Source organism: Papio anubis, chromosome 2, assembly GCF_008728515.1.
Source record: "Papio anubis isolate 15944 chromosome 2, Panubis1.0, whole genome shotgun sequence".
NCBI classification, from domain to species: domain Eukaryota; kingdom Metazoa; phylum Chordata; class Mammalia; order Primates; family Cercopithecidae; genus Papio; species Papio anubis.
The window spans coordinates 90,804,736-90,820,455 of record NC_044977.1 but is presented as its reverse complement, the minus strand read 5'-3'; the positions used below and the strand labels follow the sequence as shown (position 1 = coordinate 90,820,455).

At 49.9% G+C, this 15,720-nt stretch overlaps 1 protein-coding gene across 8 annotated transcripts in view; it reads left to right on the top strand.

The window, feature by feature from the left end:
• The first annotated feature begins 508 nt into the window (after positions 1-508).
• The window catches only part of DAG1 (dystroglycan 1), a 500,879-nt gene continuing 485,667 nt past the window's right edge, over positions 509-15,720 (top strand). For 2 of the 8 annotated variants that reach the window (XM_003894419.4, XM_009200764.3), the window contains exon 1: positions 1,721-2,036. The gene's annotated coding sequence lies outside the window, so the exon portion shown is untranslated. Of the gene's footprint in view, positions 937-1,720; positions 2,663-7,620; positions 8,054-15,720 lie in introns of those variants that run through there. The other 6 variants (XM_009200765.4, XM_021934396.2, XM_021934395.2 and 3 more) reach the window with 5 other exon arrangements.

Here is a 15,720-nt window from a genome sequence, read left to right as displayed (position 1 = left end):
CCCGCTCACTGCAGCCTCAACCTCCTGAGCTCAAGCAATCCTCCCACCTCAGCCTCCCAGGTAGCTGGGAGCACAGATCATGTGCCACCCCACTTGACTAATTTAATTTTTAATTTTAATTTTTTGAGACAGAGCCTTGCTCTGTTGCCCAGGTGAAGTTCAGTGGCAAGATCTCGGCTCACTACAACGTCTGCCTCCCGGTTTAAGCGACTCTCCTGTCTCAGCCTCCTGAGTAGCTGGGACTACAGGCGTCTGCCACCATGCCTGGCTAATTTTTGTATTTTTAGTAGAGATAGGGACGGGGTTTCACCTTGTTAGTCAGGCTGGTTTCAAACTCCTGACCTCAGGTGATCCACCCGCCTTGGCCTCCCAAAGTGCTGGCATTACACGTGTGAGCCACCGCGGCTGGTCAAATTCCTTTTTTTTTCTTTTTCTTTTTTTTTTTTGTATTTTTTGTAGAGGCGGGGTTTCGCCACGTTGCCCAGGCTGGTCTTGAACTCCCGAGCATAAGCTATCCATTCACCTGCCTCGGCCTCCCATAGTGCTGGGACTACAGGCAGGAGCACAGCACCTAGCCCCTTCCTTTTCTTGTCTCTGTGAATGAGGTTTGGAGCCTAGACACTGAAGTATAGAGAATTGCAAAAAGGTATGTTTTTGGGAGATGGGGCATTCCTTTCTTCTCTCTGTAACTTTCTTCTTCCAGACACTCCTGAGGATGGAGCGAAAGCAAGGGAGCCCCAGAGCTCTCTGGGATCTAGGGAGGAGCCCATGGCTGGTGGCAGCCAGTTCTGTGTTCAGTATGTGCTTGCTGTCAAGAGTGCAGGCCTGGAATTCCAGGCTGGCCACAGGCCAAGGAGGTAATGGACCCATCCTGCCCATGGTGTGGGGATGAGAAGAAGCAGAGTCCACCACAGGTCTCATTCCCAGACCCATCCGGTAACTGTCAGGTTCAGTAACTGTAAAGTCTGGGGTTTTGGGGGTGGGGGGCTGCAGGTAAGTCCTGGGGAGAGCGAAAGCTACATTAGGACCCTCCCCTTGAATGTTCCAGGCAGCAACCCCCGTCTCTTATTTCTTCCCCCACCCAAAGAATGCCGGCCACTAGGAGTGAGTGACCAGCGCCTGCGGGTTAGAGCTATTTTGGGCAGGAGAGCAGGCGTCGGATTCCAGCGTTCCAGGCAGGGGGAGGGGACGAGGGTTAGGCCTGAGGCGCTTTCCGACTCCCCAGCCTGCTGTGGGCGAGGCTCTAGGAGGTGAGCTAGCTTCCCGCCCCTCCTATCCCTGGCCTCAGTCTCCCATCCGTGTAAGGGCCGGGCAGCAAGGCTTTCATCTTTTGCAATTGAGAGAACTGAGAGAACGCTTCCTGATTGTTCTCATGGCTTAGAAATACCCCTTGATTTGCATTCGAAGGAAATTAGGAGCGCTGAACGCAGTCGACGGGTGGCCAGTTGCCGGGCCAGTTCGCAGTCCTAACTATCCCTTGACTAGTCTTAGAGGGCTAAAGGCCTGAGGTTGGGCGGGGCACCCCTCCCCCATACTCCTGGTCCTGAAGGCTCCAGACCACCGGGACCGGCCGCTGGGGTGTGTCCTGGAACGGACTTGCCTGGCCGCGGGGGAGAGGCTTCCATGATGGGGCGTGACTTTTAGGGTGGGGGCGTGGTTAGCCAATGAACAGAGAGGTGCGGGCCGGGGCGGGGCTTGCGCGCGGGTGCGGCGCGCTGCGGCGCGGCCGACGCAGGCAAAAGCGGGCGGTGCGCGGAGCTGGCCGCTGGATTGGCTGGAACACTCGCGTGTCAGGCGGTTGCTAGGCTCCGGCCGTGCGCCCCGCCCTCGCGCTCAGCGCCCTCTCACCGCCCGGTACGTGCTCGCGCGGAGGCTGCAGCGCGGCGCGGGGCTTTCGCTCCTTAGGCTTGGAGGCGGCAGCGGCGGCAGCGGCGGCAGAGGCGGCAGCTTTGCGCCGAGTCCCCGGGGAGCGGCGGTGGCGGCGTCCTGGGGCCGGGAGGAGCGAACACCTGCCGCGGTCCTTCCGCCGGCGCTGGGTGAGTGCACTGCCCGCCCCAAGCCGCTGTGCCTGACTGCTCGGGCCCCCATCCCTGCTGCTGGCTGAGCCTTCCGCGGAACACCTGCTGCTGCGCGCTGTTCGGCCCGGGGCGGGGACACGGCCGCGGACGTCCTTGTGGGTGAGGAGGCGGAGCCGCCCCTTTGCGCTCGGTCCCGCAGGCAAAGGCTCGGAGCGTTCGGCTGCAAGGCCCGGGCCGCGCGCCGCGGCGGTGGGCCAGGCCTTAGCTCGGCCCGCGCTCCCAGGAACGCGGAGCCTGCGCTTTGGCCGCGGTCGTGAGCCGCCTGCGGGCCGCCTCCCGGGCTTCCAATAGGGGTTGTGGCCCATTTGGGCCGGATTCCGACTGTGGGCGTCGAGCCCCGCCAGAGGCAGGGAAGGGCACCGCTGCCACCACTGCTCGGTCAGAGCTGCTCAGAGCCTTGGTGGGTTCCCTCACCCTTACTTGAGCTCCTTTGGAAGCCTACTTACTTACTACCTTTTCATTTTGTATTTGGCAGACCAGGTTCTCCTGGGAGTGTATTTGGATAGTGTCTCCATAGCAAATGTCATCTCGACTTGGAATCTTTTTGCCATAAATTCCAAGTTAATTTCCAACAGACTCATCTGGTAACTTAAAATGCATCCTTTAATCTCTATAACTTGAAAAGTTATTATTTTTGTAAATCGAGTTACTTCAGAATTAGTTTTAATGGTGACGATGAAGTTTTGACTGATTGGGGCAAGAGCCTGGGACAGCACCTTCGTAGCGCAGAGTTCTAACTTAAGATTCCATCCTGCTGCTTCCCTAAATAAGCGAGTAGAAGTGACTCCTGGCATAGAAGCCAGACTTCGTGAAGGGAGGGTGGTGTTTATAGGACATAATTCCAGATAAAGAGTTGGATGTGCTTTCAGGTGTTTTGGAAAGTCTGGTCTAGATCGGGTATTGTAATTTTACCAGGTTCTATGCTTAGTGTTCAGAGACATTTTGGAATGTTCCTGTTCTAAAAAAGAATTTCACCTTACTACATTTTGGAGGCATAAAAATCCATAGTTTGAGTATGGAGAAGTTTAGTTGAACTTCTGTGCGTTTTTTTTTGGCTGTGAACTAAGGAAGAAGAGCTCATGGCCTGTGTGCTTCAAAGAGGCTGAGGAGCTGTATTTTGGAGAAATCAGATTCAGTAGGGAGTTGGATCCATCATGTAAAGATCCTATGGGATATAAAAACTTGTGTTGATGTGTGCCTTTGGTAAAAGAAGCACAGTGCAAATCGTCACTGTTCTTAAAAATTGATTTGGCAAAAGCATTTATTCATTTTAACAAGTATTTTGATTCACTACCTGCCAAATTCTGTGGTAGATCGTAGGAACCCATGTAAAAGAGTCTGCTTCTGCCCTTAAGGAATTCAGTTTAGGGGGCAGTGGGGACCGGGGAACCCATGATTAATAGTGTCTGCCCACTAAGCGTGCTCGCATAGTAGCCTGAGTGGAGAGGGAATTCCTGAGCTGTGGCTTTCAGGGCCAGCAGGAATTAGTGGGGGACATCAAGGCCTGGACACAGGGAACCTCATGTACATGAGCACCTAAAATAGTGCTTGGGAGTCCTCCAGCTTGGCAGGTGGGAGCTCTGGGCCTGCCTTGTTTACAGGAGTTCCAACTTTGTATGCGGGGTGCAGGAGTCTAGGGAGCCTTTTAATTAGTAGAGTGGTGTGACCCAGACTTGTGTTTAGAAAGATATTGCTGGTGGAGTGTCAGGGAGAGGGAGGGGGCCAGGACCTCTGGCAGTTAAGTCAGCCAACAGGGGAGAGATGGGGAGGGAGAAGGGGCCATCAGAAAGGAGAGACTGAAAAGATAGTACAGAGGGGATGTCCTGCCCTGATAGGGGAGGAGCTACGTTCTGGAATGCCTGGGCCAGAAGACCAAGCATAACCAAGGATTTAAATTCCTTCTTGACTACCTGGTATAGTGGCCCACAGAGTTGCTTGTGTCTGGTTACTGTTGAGGATGGTGGGATTTGGAGGGACCACTTAGACTGCAGTCGATTCATGGGAAAGGAGGCCTGGCATTTGATCATTAAAAACTTTATCGCTGGGTGCGGTGGCTCACGCCTGTAATCCCAGCACTTTGGGAGGCTGAGGTGGGCAGATCACAGGGTCAGGAGATGGAGACCATATTGGCTAACACAGTGAAACCCCGTCCCTACTAAAAATAAAAAAATTAGCCAGGTGTAGTGGTGGGCGCCTGTAGTCCCAGCTACTCGGGAGGCTGAGGCTGAGAATGGCGTGAACCCGGCAGGTGGAACTTGCAGCGAGCTGAGATTGCGCCTCTGCACTCCGGCCTGGGTGACAGAGCGAGACTCCTTGTCTCAAAAACAAAAAACAAAAAACTTTATCTCCAGGCCGGGCGTGGTGGCTCATGCCTGTAATCCCAGCACTTTGGGAGTCCGAGGCAGGTGGATTACCTGAGGTAAGGCGTTCAGGACCAGCCTGGCCAACATGTTGAAACCCCATCTCTACTAAAAAATATAAAAATTAGCCAGGCATGGTGGTGGGCTCCTGTAATCGCAGCTACTTGGGAGGCTGAGACAGGAGAATCGCTTGAACCCGGCAGGCGGAGGTTGCAGTGAGCCGAAAGCCTGAATGACAAGAGCGAAACTCGGTCTCAAGAAATAAAAATTAAAGAAAACCCAACTTTATCTCCTACTTGAACCTGGGGTATTGCATTTCCTCTTGGGCATAGCAGGCATCTTAACCCATGAGAGTCAATGTGTGTTCATGCTTGTGGAGGCAGATGAGAGCGTACTTGATTTCTTTTCTTTCTTTTTTTTTTTTTTTGATACGGAGTCTTGCTCTGTCGCCCAGGCTGGAGTTCAGTGGTGTGATCTCGGCTCACTGCAACCTCTGCCCCCTGGGTTCAAGTGATTCGCCTGCCTCAGCCTCCCAAGTGGGATTACAGGCATGTACCACCACGCCTGGCTAATTTTTGTATTTTTAGTAGAGAGGGGGTTTCGCCATGTTGGCCAGGCTGGTTTCAAACTCTTGACCTCAGGTGATCCACTCTCCTCGGCCTCCCAAAATGCTAGGATTACAGGCATGAGCCACTGCTCCCCGCCCTAATTTTTGTATTTTTTGTAGAGATGGGGTTGAACTTCTGAGCTCAAGTGATCTGCCTTCCTCAGCCTCCGAAAGTGCTGGGATTACAAGCGTGCTCTGTCGCCCAGGCTGGATGGAGTGCAGTGGCGCGATCTCAGCTCACTGTAAGCTCCGCTTCCCGGGTTCATGCCATTTTCCTGCCTCAACCTCCCAAGTAGCTGGGACTACAGGCGCCCGCCACCACGCCCGACTAATTTTTTTGTATTTTTAGTAGAGATGGGGTTTCACCGTGTTAACCAGGATGGTCTCAATCTCCTGACCTTGTGATCTGCCCGCCTCGGCCTCCCAAAGTGCCAGGATTAAAGGTGTGAGCCACCGCGTCTGGCTTTTCTTTTTTTTTGAGACGGAGTCTCGCTCTGTCGTCCGGGCTGGAGTGCAGTGGCCGGATCTCAGCTCACTGCAAGCTCCGCCTCCCGGGTTCACGCCATTCTCTGGCCTCAGCCTCCCGAGTAGCTGGGACTACAGACGCCCGCCACCTCGCCCGGCTAGTTTTTTGTATTTCTTAATAGAGACGGGGTTTCACCATGTTAGCCAGGATGGTCTCGATCTCCTGACCTCGTGATCCGCCCGTCTCGGCCTCCCAAAGTGCTGGGATTACAGGCTTGAGCCACCGCGCCCGGCCCTGGCTTTTCTTTTTTTTTTTTAGGATGGAGTTTCGCTCTTGTTGCCCAGATTGGCGTGCAATGGTGCGATATTGGTTCACCACAACCTTCGCCTCCCAGGTTCAAGCAATTCTCCTGTCTCAGCCTCCCGAGTAGCTGGGATTACAGATATGCATCACCACGCCTGGCTAATTTTGTATTTTTAGTAGAGACAGGGTTTCTCCATGTTGGTCAAGCTGGTCTCAAACTCCTGACCTCAGGTGATCCGCCTGCCTCGGCCTTCCAAAGTGCTGGGATTACAGGCGTGAGCCACCTTGCCCAGCCAGCTACTTTTTTTTTTTTTTTTTTTTTTTGAGATGGAGTCTCGCTCTTTCGCCCAGGCTGGAGTACACTGGCGCGATCTTGGCTCACTGCAACCTCCACCTCCCGGGTTCAAGCGATTCTCCTGCTTCAGCCTCCCAAGTAGCTAGGATTACAGACATGTGCCACCACGCCCAGCTAATTTTTGTATTTTTAGTAAAGACGGGGTTTTACCATGTTGGTCAGGCTGGTCTTGAACTCCTGACCTTGTGATCTGCCTGCCTCGGCCTCCCAAAGTGTTGGGATTACAGGCGTGAGCCACCGCACCCAGCCAGCAATTTCTATATATAGGAATTTAGAGTAGCTTACAAAATTATACCAACCAGAAGGCTTAATTTAGCCTTAATGAATAGGGTTCTCTATTTTCCAATTTTTTAGGTTTGATAGCTAAGCATTTTCTCCGCCCCCCCCCCCCCTTTTTTTTTTTTTGAGTCTCGCTCAGTCACCCAGGCTGGAGTGCATTGGTGCAATCTTGGCTCACTGCAAGCTCTGCCTCCCGGGTTCATGCCATTCTCCTGCTTCAGGCTCCCGAGCAGCTGGGACTACAGGCACCCACCACCATGCCTGGCTAATTTTTTTTTTTTTGTATATTTAGTAGAGATGGGGTTTCACCGTGTTAGGATGGTCTTGATCTCCTGACCTCATGATCTGCCCACCTCGGCCTCCCAAAGTGCTGGGATTACAGGTGTGAGCCACCGCGCCTGGCCATAGCTGAGCGTTTTCTTGGTTTTACGCAGGATCCAGGGTAGGAAGGTGGATGAGATGCATTAGTAGAGGATCATAAACCGAGGGTGTCGGTTTATGATTGGTGAAGCTGGTCTGTGTTCTGTGTTGGAGTGATTAAATCTGAACAAACTTTAGCAGTATGTTGACTTAATTTATATTTATGTTTTAAAAGCAGGCTTCTACTGGGAACAATCAGCTGCATATTTAAAAAATTACTTTTATGACCAAATGTCTTTATCTTGCTTGCCATGAGACACATTTAACGGTGTTGAGATTTTGGGCCGGGCGCAGTGGCTCACACCTGTAATCCCAGCACTTTGGGCCGGGCACGGTGGCTCAAGCCTGTAATCCCAGCACTTTGGGAGGCCGAGGCGGGCAGATCACGAGGTCAGGAGATCGAGACCATCCTGGCTAACATGGTGAAACCCCGTCTCTACTAAAAATACAAAAAACTAGCCGGGCGTGGTGGCGGGCGCCTGTAGTCCCAGCTACTCGGAGGCTGAGGCAGGAGAATGGCCTGAACCTGGGAGGCGGAGCTTGCAGTGAGCCGAGATCGCACCACTGCACTCCAGCCTGGGTGACACAGCGCGAGACTCCGTCTCAAAAAAAAAAAAAAAAAAAAAAAATCCCAGCACTTTGGGAGGCAGAGCCGGTTGGATCACCTGAGCTCAGGAGTTCGAGACCAACCTGTCCGACATGGTGAAACCCCTTCTCTACTAAAAAAATAAAAAAATTAGCTGGGCGTGGTGGCATGCACCTGTAATCCCAGCTACTTGGTAGGCAAATTGACTGAACCCAACAAGTGGAGGTTGCAGTGAGCCAAGTTTGAGGTTTTGCAGTGTTGAGGTTTTGCTTCTCAGTTATACCTTTTTGAGCTAATCGTTTTAAAAAAACCCACTGTCTAAAATACGCTGAAATTAATTTTATTATTTATAATTTTTGGTTCTGGATTGACTGTACAGAAAATGTTTCATTTTCTTACTGTGACCTTTGACAAAGAAGGGTGACTAATTGGTGGTGTGGGCAGGAGACTCAGTGACATTCCCCACTTCCTCTGGAGTTGGTCGGTGTGGTATAATTCTATTTCAGTTGTGGGCATTCACCAATATTGTTTCCTCCTTTTCCTGCAGGGCCTCTGCTCTCCAGGAAGATAAGGCTTTTAAAGCAGCCTAGCACTAGAAGGTGAGGTAAGGTACTTGAAAAGAGACATTTCTGGCCGGGCGCAGTGGCTCATGCCTGTAATCCCAGCACTTTGGGAGGCCGAGACCGGCAGATCACGAGGTCAGGAGATTAAGACCATCCCGGCTAACACAGTGAAACCCCGTCACTACTACAAATATAAAAAAATTAGCTGGGCGTGGTGGCAGGTGCCTGTAGTCCCAGCTACTCGGGAGGCTGAGGCAGGAGAATGGCGTGAACCCGGGAGGCGGAGCTTGCAGTGAGCTGAGATCAAGCCACTGCACTCCGAGACAGAGCGAGACTCCATCGCAAAAAGAAAACAAAAAAAGAAAAGAGACATTTCTGCAAAAGAAAGTTGAGGGATGATCACATACTGGCCAAAATGATAACCACAGAATTATATTTATTTATTTTTTTGAGACAGAGTCTCGCTCTGTTGCCCAGGCTGGAGTGCAGTGGCGTGATCTTGTCTTACGGCACCCTCTGCCTCCTGGGTTCAAGCAATTCTCCTGCCTCAGCCTCCCAAGTAGCTGGGATTACAGGCATGCGCCATCACACCCAGCTAATTTTGTATTTTTTAGTAGAGGCGGGGTTTCTCCATGTTGGTCAGGCTGGTTTTGAACTCCCGACCTCAGGTGATCCGCCCATCTTGGCCTCCCAAAGTGCTGGGATTACAAGCATGAGACACTGTGCCCAGCTTATTTATTTGTTTTTGAGACAGGATCTCCGTCTGTCACCCATGCTGGAGTGCAGTGGCATGATTACAGCTCACTACAGACCTCGACTTCCTAGGCTCAAGCTATCCTCCCACCTTGGCCTCTCAAGTAGCTGGGACTACAGGGGCATGTCACCATGCCTGGCTAATTTTTTTAACTTTTTGTGGAGATGGGATCTCACTATGTTGTCCAGGCTGATCTCAAACCCCTGGGCTCAAACGATCCTCCCACCTCAGCCTCTCAAAAAGTGCTGGGATTAATAGACATGAGCCACCGCACCTGACTTAGAATTTTAAAACTTTAATAGCGGTGGAAAAGCTCTATTGGATAATACGTATATTTAAGTAGTGTGGAAGATAAAAGTGGAAAGAGGCCGGGTGCGGTGGCTCATGCCTATAATCCCAGCACTTTGGGAGGCAGATGTGCACGGATCAACTGAGGTCAGGAATTTGGACCAGCCTGACCAACACAGCGAAACCCTGTCTCTACTAAAAATACAAAAATTAGCTGGGTGTGATGACAGGTACCTGTAATCCCAGCTACTTGGGAGGCTGAGAAAGGAGAATCACTTGAACCTGGGAGGTGGAGGTTGCAGTGAGCCGAGATCCCACCATCCCACTACAGCCTGGGCAACAAGAGTGAAACTCCATCTCAAGAAAAAAGTGGAAAGAAAAGGGCTGGGCGCAGTGGCTCACACCTGTACTCCCAGCACTTTGGGAGGCCGAGGTGGGTACATCATTTGAGGTCAGGAGTTCGAGAGCAGCCTGGCCAACATGGTAAAACCCCGTCTCTACTAAAAATACAAAAAGTAGCCAGGCGTGGTAGTGTGCACCTGTAATCCCAGCTACTTGGGAGGCTGAGGCAGGAGAATTGCTTGAATCTTGAATCTGGGAGGCAGAGGTTGCAGTGAGCCGAGATCGTGCTGCTGCACTCCATCGCCCAGGATGGAGTGCAGCAGAAGGCGATCCACAAAAAAAAAAAAAAAAAAAAATGGTGGAAAGAAAAAAGAAAAGGAGGCCGATCTCATGCCTATAATCCCAGCACTTTGGGAGGCCATGGTGGGAGGATTACTTGAATTCAGGAGTTTGAGACCAACTTGGGCAACAGAGAGAGACCCTGTCTCTACAAAAAATAAAATTAGTTGAGTGTGGTGGCACGCGCCTGTAGTCCTAGCTACTCGGGAAGCTGAGGTGGGGGGATCTTTTGAGCCCAAGAGTTTTTATTTTTATCTTTATTATTTTTTAAAATTTTTTGTAGAGGCCGGGCGCGGTGGCTCAAGCCTGTAATCCCAGCACTTTGGGAGGCCGAGACGGGCGGATCACGAGGTCAGGAGATCGAGACCATCCTGGCTAACATGGTGAAACCCCGTCTCTACTAAAAAATACAAAAAACTAGCCGGGCGAGGTGGCGGGTGCCTGTAGTCCCAGCTACTCGGGAGGCTGAGGCAGGAGAATGGCATGAACCCGGGAGGCGGAGCTTGCAGTGAGCTGAGATCCGGCCACTGCACTCCAGCCGGGGCGACAGAGCGAGACTCCGTCTCAAAAAAAAAAAAAAAAAATTTTTTTTTGTAGAGACAGGATTTTGCCATGTTGCCCAGGCTAATCCGGAACTGCTGAGCTTAAGCGATCCACCTACCTCAGCCTCACAAACTGCTGGATTACAGATGTGAGCCAGTGGGCCTTAGCCTAGGAGTTTGAGGCCGCAGTGAGCTTTCGTCACAGCAAATCACGCCACTGCACTCCAGCATCGGTGACAAAGTGAGACCCTGGCTCAAAAAGAAAAAAAAAAAGAAAAAGGAAAAATCCCTTGTTCCCCTTCCCCTTTTTTTTTTTTTTTTTTTGAAATGGAATCTCGCACTGTTGCCTAGGCTGGAGTGCAATGGCGTAATCTCAGCTCATTGCAACCTCTGCCTCCTGGGATCAAGCGATTCTCCTGCATCAGCCTATTTGAGTAGCTGGGATTACAGGTGCCCGCCACCACACTGAGCTAAGTTTTTGTGTTTTCAGTAGAGATGGGGTTTCACTGTGTTAGCCAGGCTGATCTCCTGACCTCGTGATCCTCCCATCTTGACCTCCCAAAGTGCTGGGATTACAGGTGTGAGGCACTGCGCCCAGCCCCCATCCTGTTTTATTTTTTCTGTAAATAGGGAATACAACACATGGTACAAACTTAATTAAAAGTTCAAAAGGATTATACAAAGGAGGGAAAGAAACCTTCCTTCCATCTATCCCCTTAGCCTGTGGTTCGCCTTTCCAGAGGCATTTGTGATTCCCCCGATTCCTGGGTCTCCTCCAAAGATGGCCCTTGGCAATGTTTTTACCAAGTTTGAGTATAGATTTTTTTTTTTTTTTTTTGAGACAGAGTCTCTCTCTGTTGCCCAGACTGGAGTGCAGTAGCTTGATCTCTGCTCACTGCAGCCTTCACCTGCTGGATTCAAGTGATTCTCCTATCTCAGCCTCCTGAATAGCTGGAACTACAAGCGCGTGCTACCACACCCAGCTAATTTTTTTATATTCAGTAGAGACTAGGTTTCACCATGTTGGCCAGGCTGGCCTCGAACTCCTGAACTCAGGTGATCCCACCCATCTTGGTCTCCCGAAGTGCTGGGATTACAGGCGTGAGCCCCCATGCTGGCCTGAATATAACATTTTTTTTTTGTTTGAGATGGAGTTTTGCTCTTGTTGCCCAGGCTGGAGTGCAATGGTGCAATCTCAGCTTACTGCAACCTCTGCCTCCTGGGTTCAAGCGTTTCTCCTGCCTCAGCCTCCCGAGTAGCTGGGATTACAGGCGTGTGCCATCACACCTGGCTAATTTTGTATTTTTAGTAGAGACGGGGTTTCTCCATGTTGGTCAGGCTGGTCTCGAACTCCTGACTTCACGTGATCTGCCCACCTCAGCCTCCCAAAGTGCTGGGATTACAGGTGTGAGCCACCACGCCCAGCCCTGAATATAACATTTTTTTCTTTTTCTTTTTTTTTTTTTTGAGACGGAGTCTCGCTCTGTTGCCCAGGCCAGAGTACAGTCGCGTGATCTTGGCTCACTGCAAGCTCCACCTCCCAGGTTCATGCTATTCTCTTGCCTCAGCCTCCTGAGTAGCTAGGACTACAGGCGCCCGCCACCACGCCCGGCTAATTTTTTGTATTTTTAGTAGAGATGGGGTTTCACCATGTAAGCCAGGATGGTCTCGATCTCCTGACCTTGTGGTCCATCTGCCTTGGCCTCCCAAAGTGCTGGGGTTACAGGCGTGAGCCACTGTGCTCAGCGAATATAACATTTCTAATGGTTAGTCTGTCCCTAGTTCTTAGACAGTTTGGTTCTTCTTTTGTTATTTTTTTTCTTATTATTTGTTTTAGCTATCTCCTACAGGAAAGAGGTTATTTCTTACTTTGGTTGTAATAGATAATGTTGCAATTAACATCTCTGCATAAAGTTTTTTAAAAGAGGTTTTGGTATCATAAGAAGTGACTTGTGATTTACAATTTTGTAGAAGCACATTTATCAATGTCAAGGCAGATTTGTAATGATTTTTATTTTTAAGTATTGTGCACGTTTTCTATAGTCCTTTTTCTGTGACTTGCATGGATGTGCGATATTTATAGCCACGTAGAGACCTAGTCTCAGTGTTCCCTGCCCTTGGGGGCATCAGCAGCCACAGATTCATTCTTGCTGAGGCAGTCACGGCCCTTGGATACCCTAAGTATAGGGGAGTGTGCCAGTTGTGGGGAGCTCAAGGATGAATGAAGCACTTGGAAGGATATGTCGTATTCAGGGAAACAGTAGCCAGTGCCCAGCTTGGTTCTGTGTTTTGGCATTTACTCTTCATTTCTGTGGATGTTGTTTTTGTATATTAAGTATGAGAATCTACAAACAAGCACCTCTTACAGAGTTCTTTCTCCTAATCGGTACACAGTTTTCTGTATCTGTGGGTTCCACATCTGTGGATTCATCCAATTGTGGATTGAAAATATTTGGGAAAGGGCCGGGCGCGGTGGCTCAAGCCTGTAATCCCAGCACTTTGGGAGGCCGAGACGGGCGGATCACGAGGTCAGGAGATTGAGACCATCCTGGCTAACACGGTGAAACCCCGTCTCTACTAAAAAAATACAAAAAACTAGCCGGGCGAGGTGGCGGGCGCCTGTAGTCCCAGCTACTCGGGAGGCTGAGGCAGGAGAATGGCGTAAATCCGGGAGGCGGAGCTTGCAGTGAGCTGAGATCCGGCCACTGCACTCCAGCCTGGGCGACAGAGCGAGACTCCGTCTCAACAAAAAAAAAAAGAAAATATTTGGGAAAAAAGGATGGCTGCATCTGTGTGAAACATGAATAAACTTTTTCCTTGTCATCATTTCCTTAAACGTTATAACAAGTATTTTCATACCATTTAAATTAGATGTTCGTACATTATTTGCAAATATTACACCATTTTATATAAGGGACTTGAGCATCTGTGGATTTTGGTATCCTGGAACCAATGCCTCATGGATACCGAGGGAAGAGTTTGTAAATGTATTAAAACAAAGTAGCGGAATTGGAATTAAATTCTTTTGATTTTGCAGGTATCTCTGTTTAGCCTCTTCACTGTTCTGGGAACATTTTCCCGCAGGCATCCTAGGGGTTGATGGGAAATTTACTTAAGATTCCCAAGGCTGTCTATGGCAGAAGTGAACCAGTTCTGCCTTGGTTGTCATAAACACCTCTGTTAATTAGCTCAGTTGTTCTCCAGGGGTGGATTGATTCTCTACCCAGCTTTTGCCAAGAAAAATGATGTAGTCAATAATGGAATTCCAAATAAGATTTCCTTTTTATTTGGCTATTAATCAGAACCTGGGTACCATCCATTTTCTGGGCCCTAATTTTACTATGGAATGTTTCCATAAAACATGCATCTGATTACTGTAAATGTCCTGTAAACACTCCTGCTTGGGCTGGTGGGTCATCTTTTTTTTTTTTTTTTTTCTTTTGAGACAGAGTTTCAGTCTTGTTGCCCAGGCTGGAGTGCAATAGTGTGATCTCAGCTCACAGTAACCTTCCCCTCCTGGGTTCAAGTGATTCTCCTGCCACGGCCTCCCAAGTAACTGGAACGATACACCATGCGCCACCACGCCTGGCTAATTTTTATATTTTTAGTAGAGATGGGGTTTCTTCATGTTGGTCAGGCTGGTCTCGAACTGCTGACCTCAGGTGATCTGCCCTCCTTGGCCTTCTAAAGTGCTGGGATTACAGGCGTGAGCCACTGCACCCGGCCTGTAGGTCATCTTTATGTCCAATCTGCCCTGACCTCTGGGGAGGTCAAGGATACCTTGCCTTCTAGGATTTTTTATATTGGAGACCAGTCTGATGAGTAGCCCTTGAGCAGGGGGTGGATTCTAAGTCTTGGAGAAAATGAGGAAGTTCTACCTCTTATGTGAGGTATGATTGAAGAAATTGTGTTTTCTTTGTTTTTTGACAGGCAAGGTCTTGCCCTGTTGCCTAGGTTGGAATGTGGTGGCATAATCATAGCTCACTGCAGTCTTGACCTCCTGGGGTCAAGCAATCCTCCCACTTCAGCCTCCTGAGTAGCTGGGACTACTAGCATGTGCCACTATGCCCAGCTAATTTTTTAATTTTTTTGTAGCGATGAGGTCTTGGCTATGTTGCCCAGGCTGGATCCTCCTGCCTCAGCCTCCTAAAGTGTTGGAATTATAGGTGTGAGCCACTACGCCCAGCCCAGAAGTGTCTTATATTTTTAGACTTTTGAGCAGTGTTGGAATGATTGAATCGCCTGAGTGGAGAAATTTGGTAGGAAGAGACTAGAAGAGAGGCTCTTTATTAAAGACCTAAAAATAGAATTCATTAAAGTCACAAATAGATAACAGTAGGATTCCTGTCTCACTCTCTCCTGCTTTGGGTTTGTGCTACCAGCTGTTGCATCTGCTTACCTAGAAAATAGAATAATATTTTGTCAGAAGGGTCAGCAGTATAGTCCTAAAACATTGTAAGTCTGAGGATGTGCTTTTTCCAGTTTTAAAAGTAGTTTAGAAACTGACCAGATTCTTTCATGTAGGGAGGAAATCTTAGCAGGAGACGTTGGTTCTTCTGCTCATAGTGCCAGTCCTAACCTGACAGGTCCTGTGGGGTCCCCCGTCTCTTCAGAGCCCTGAGCCTTTTTCCCTTCTAGTTGAACGTTGCTGACTAGGGAGGGATCTCCTATGTAGGTCATCTGATTACCTGATTTGATCATATGGTACTTCTGTTATTTTGGAGGAGAGGGTCTCCTTTTGATTCTAATAGCTGGAGATGAAAATGGCTCCGTATGCTTTCTTCCTATGGAGGGCTCTGCTACCCTGAGCTGCATGTGCCCTTTACATCTGTGTGAGGGGGTGGAGGAATGTCCTGGCCTCCCCGCTTCCATCCTGCTATGGGCTTCCAGGGAGAATGGGACCCATTGTGGGCTGTGCCCAAAGGCACAGTCCTCTGCCTCAGTGTCAGGCTTACTGTGGTCTCTGTGTCCAGTTTGCTGTGATCACTGGGTGCCAAGGGGCTGGGAGCTCAGGAAGCCATTGCTACTTTTTTTTTTTTTTTTTTTGAGATGGAGTCTTGCTCTTGTCACCCAGGCTGTAGTGCAATGGCACAATCTCTGCTCACTGCAACCTCCGCCTCCCAGATTCAAGCAATTCTCCTGCCTCAGCCCCCGGAGTAGCTGGGACTACAGGCACCCGCCACCACGCCTGGCTAATTTTTTTTTTTTTTTTTTGAGACAGAGTCTCGCTCTGTCGCCCAGGCTGGAGTGCGGTGGCTGGATCTCGGCTCACTGCAAGCTCCGCCTCCTGGGTTCATGCCATTCTCCTGCCTCAGTCTCCCGAGTAGCTGGGACTACAGGCGCCCGCCACCTCGCTCGGCTAGTTTTTTGTATTTTTTAGTAGAGACGGGGTTTCACCGTGTTAGCCAGGATGGTCTCGATCTCCTGACCTCGTGATC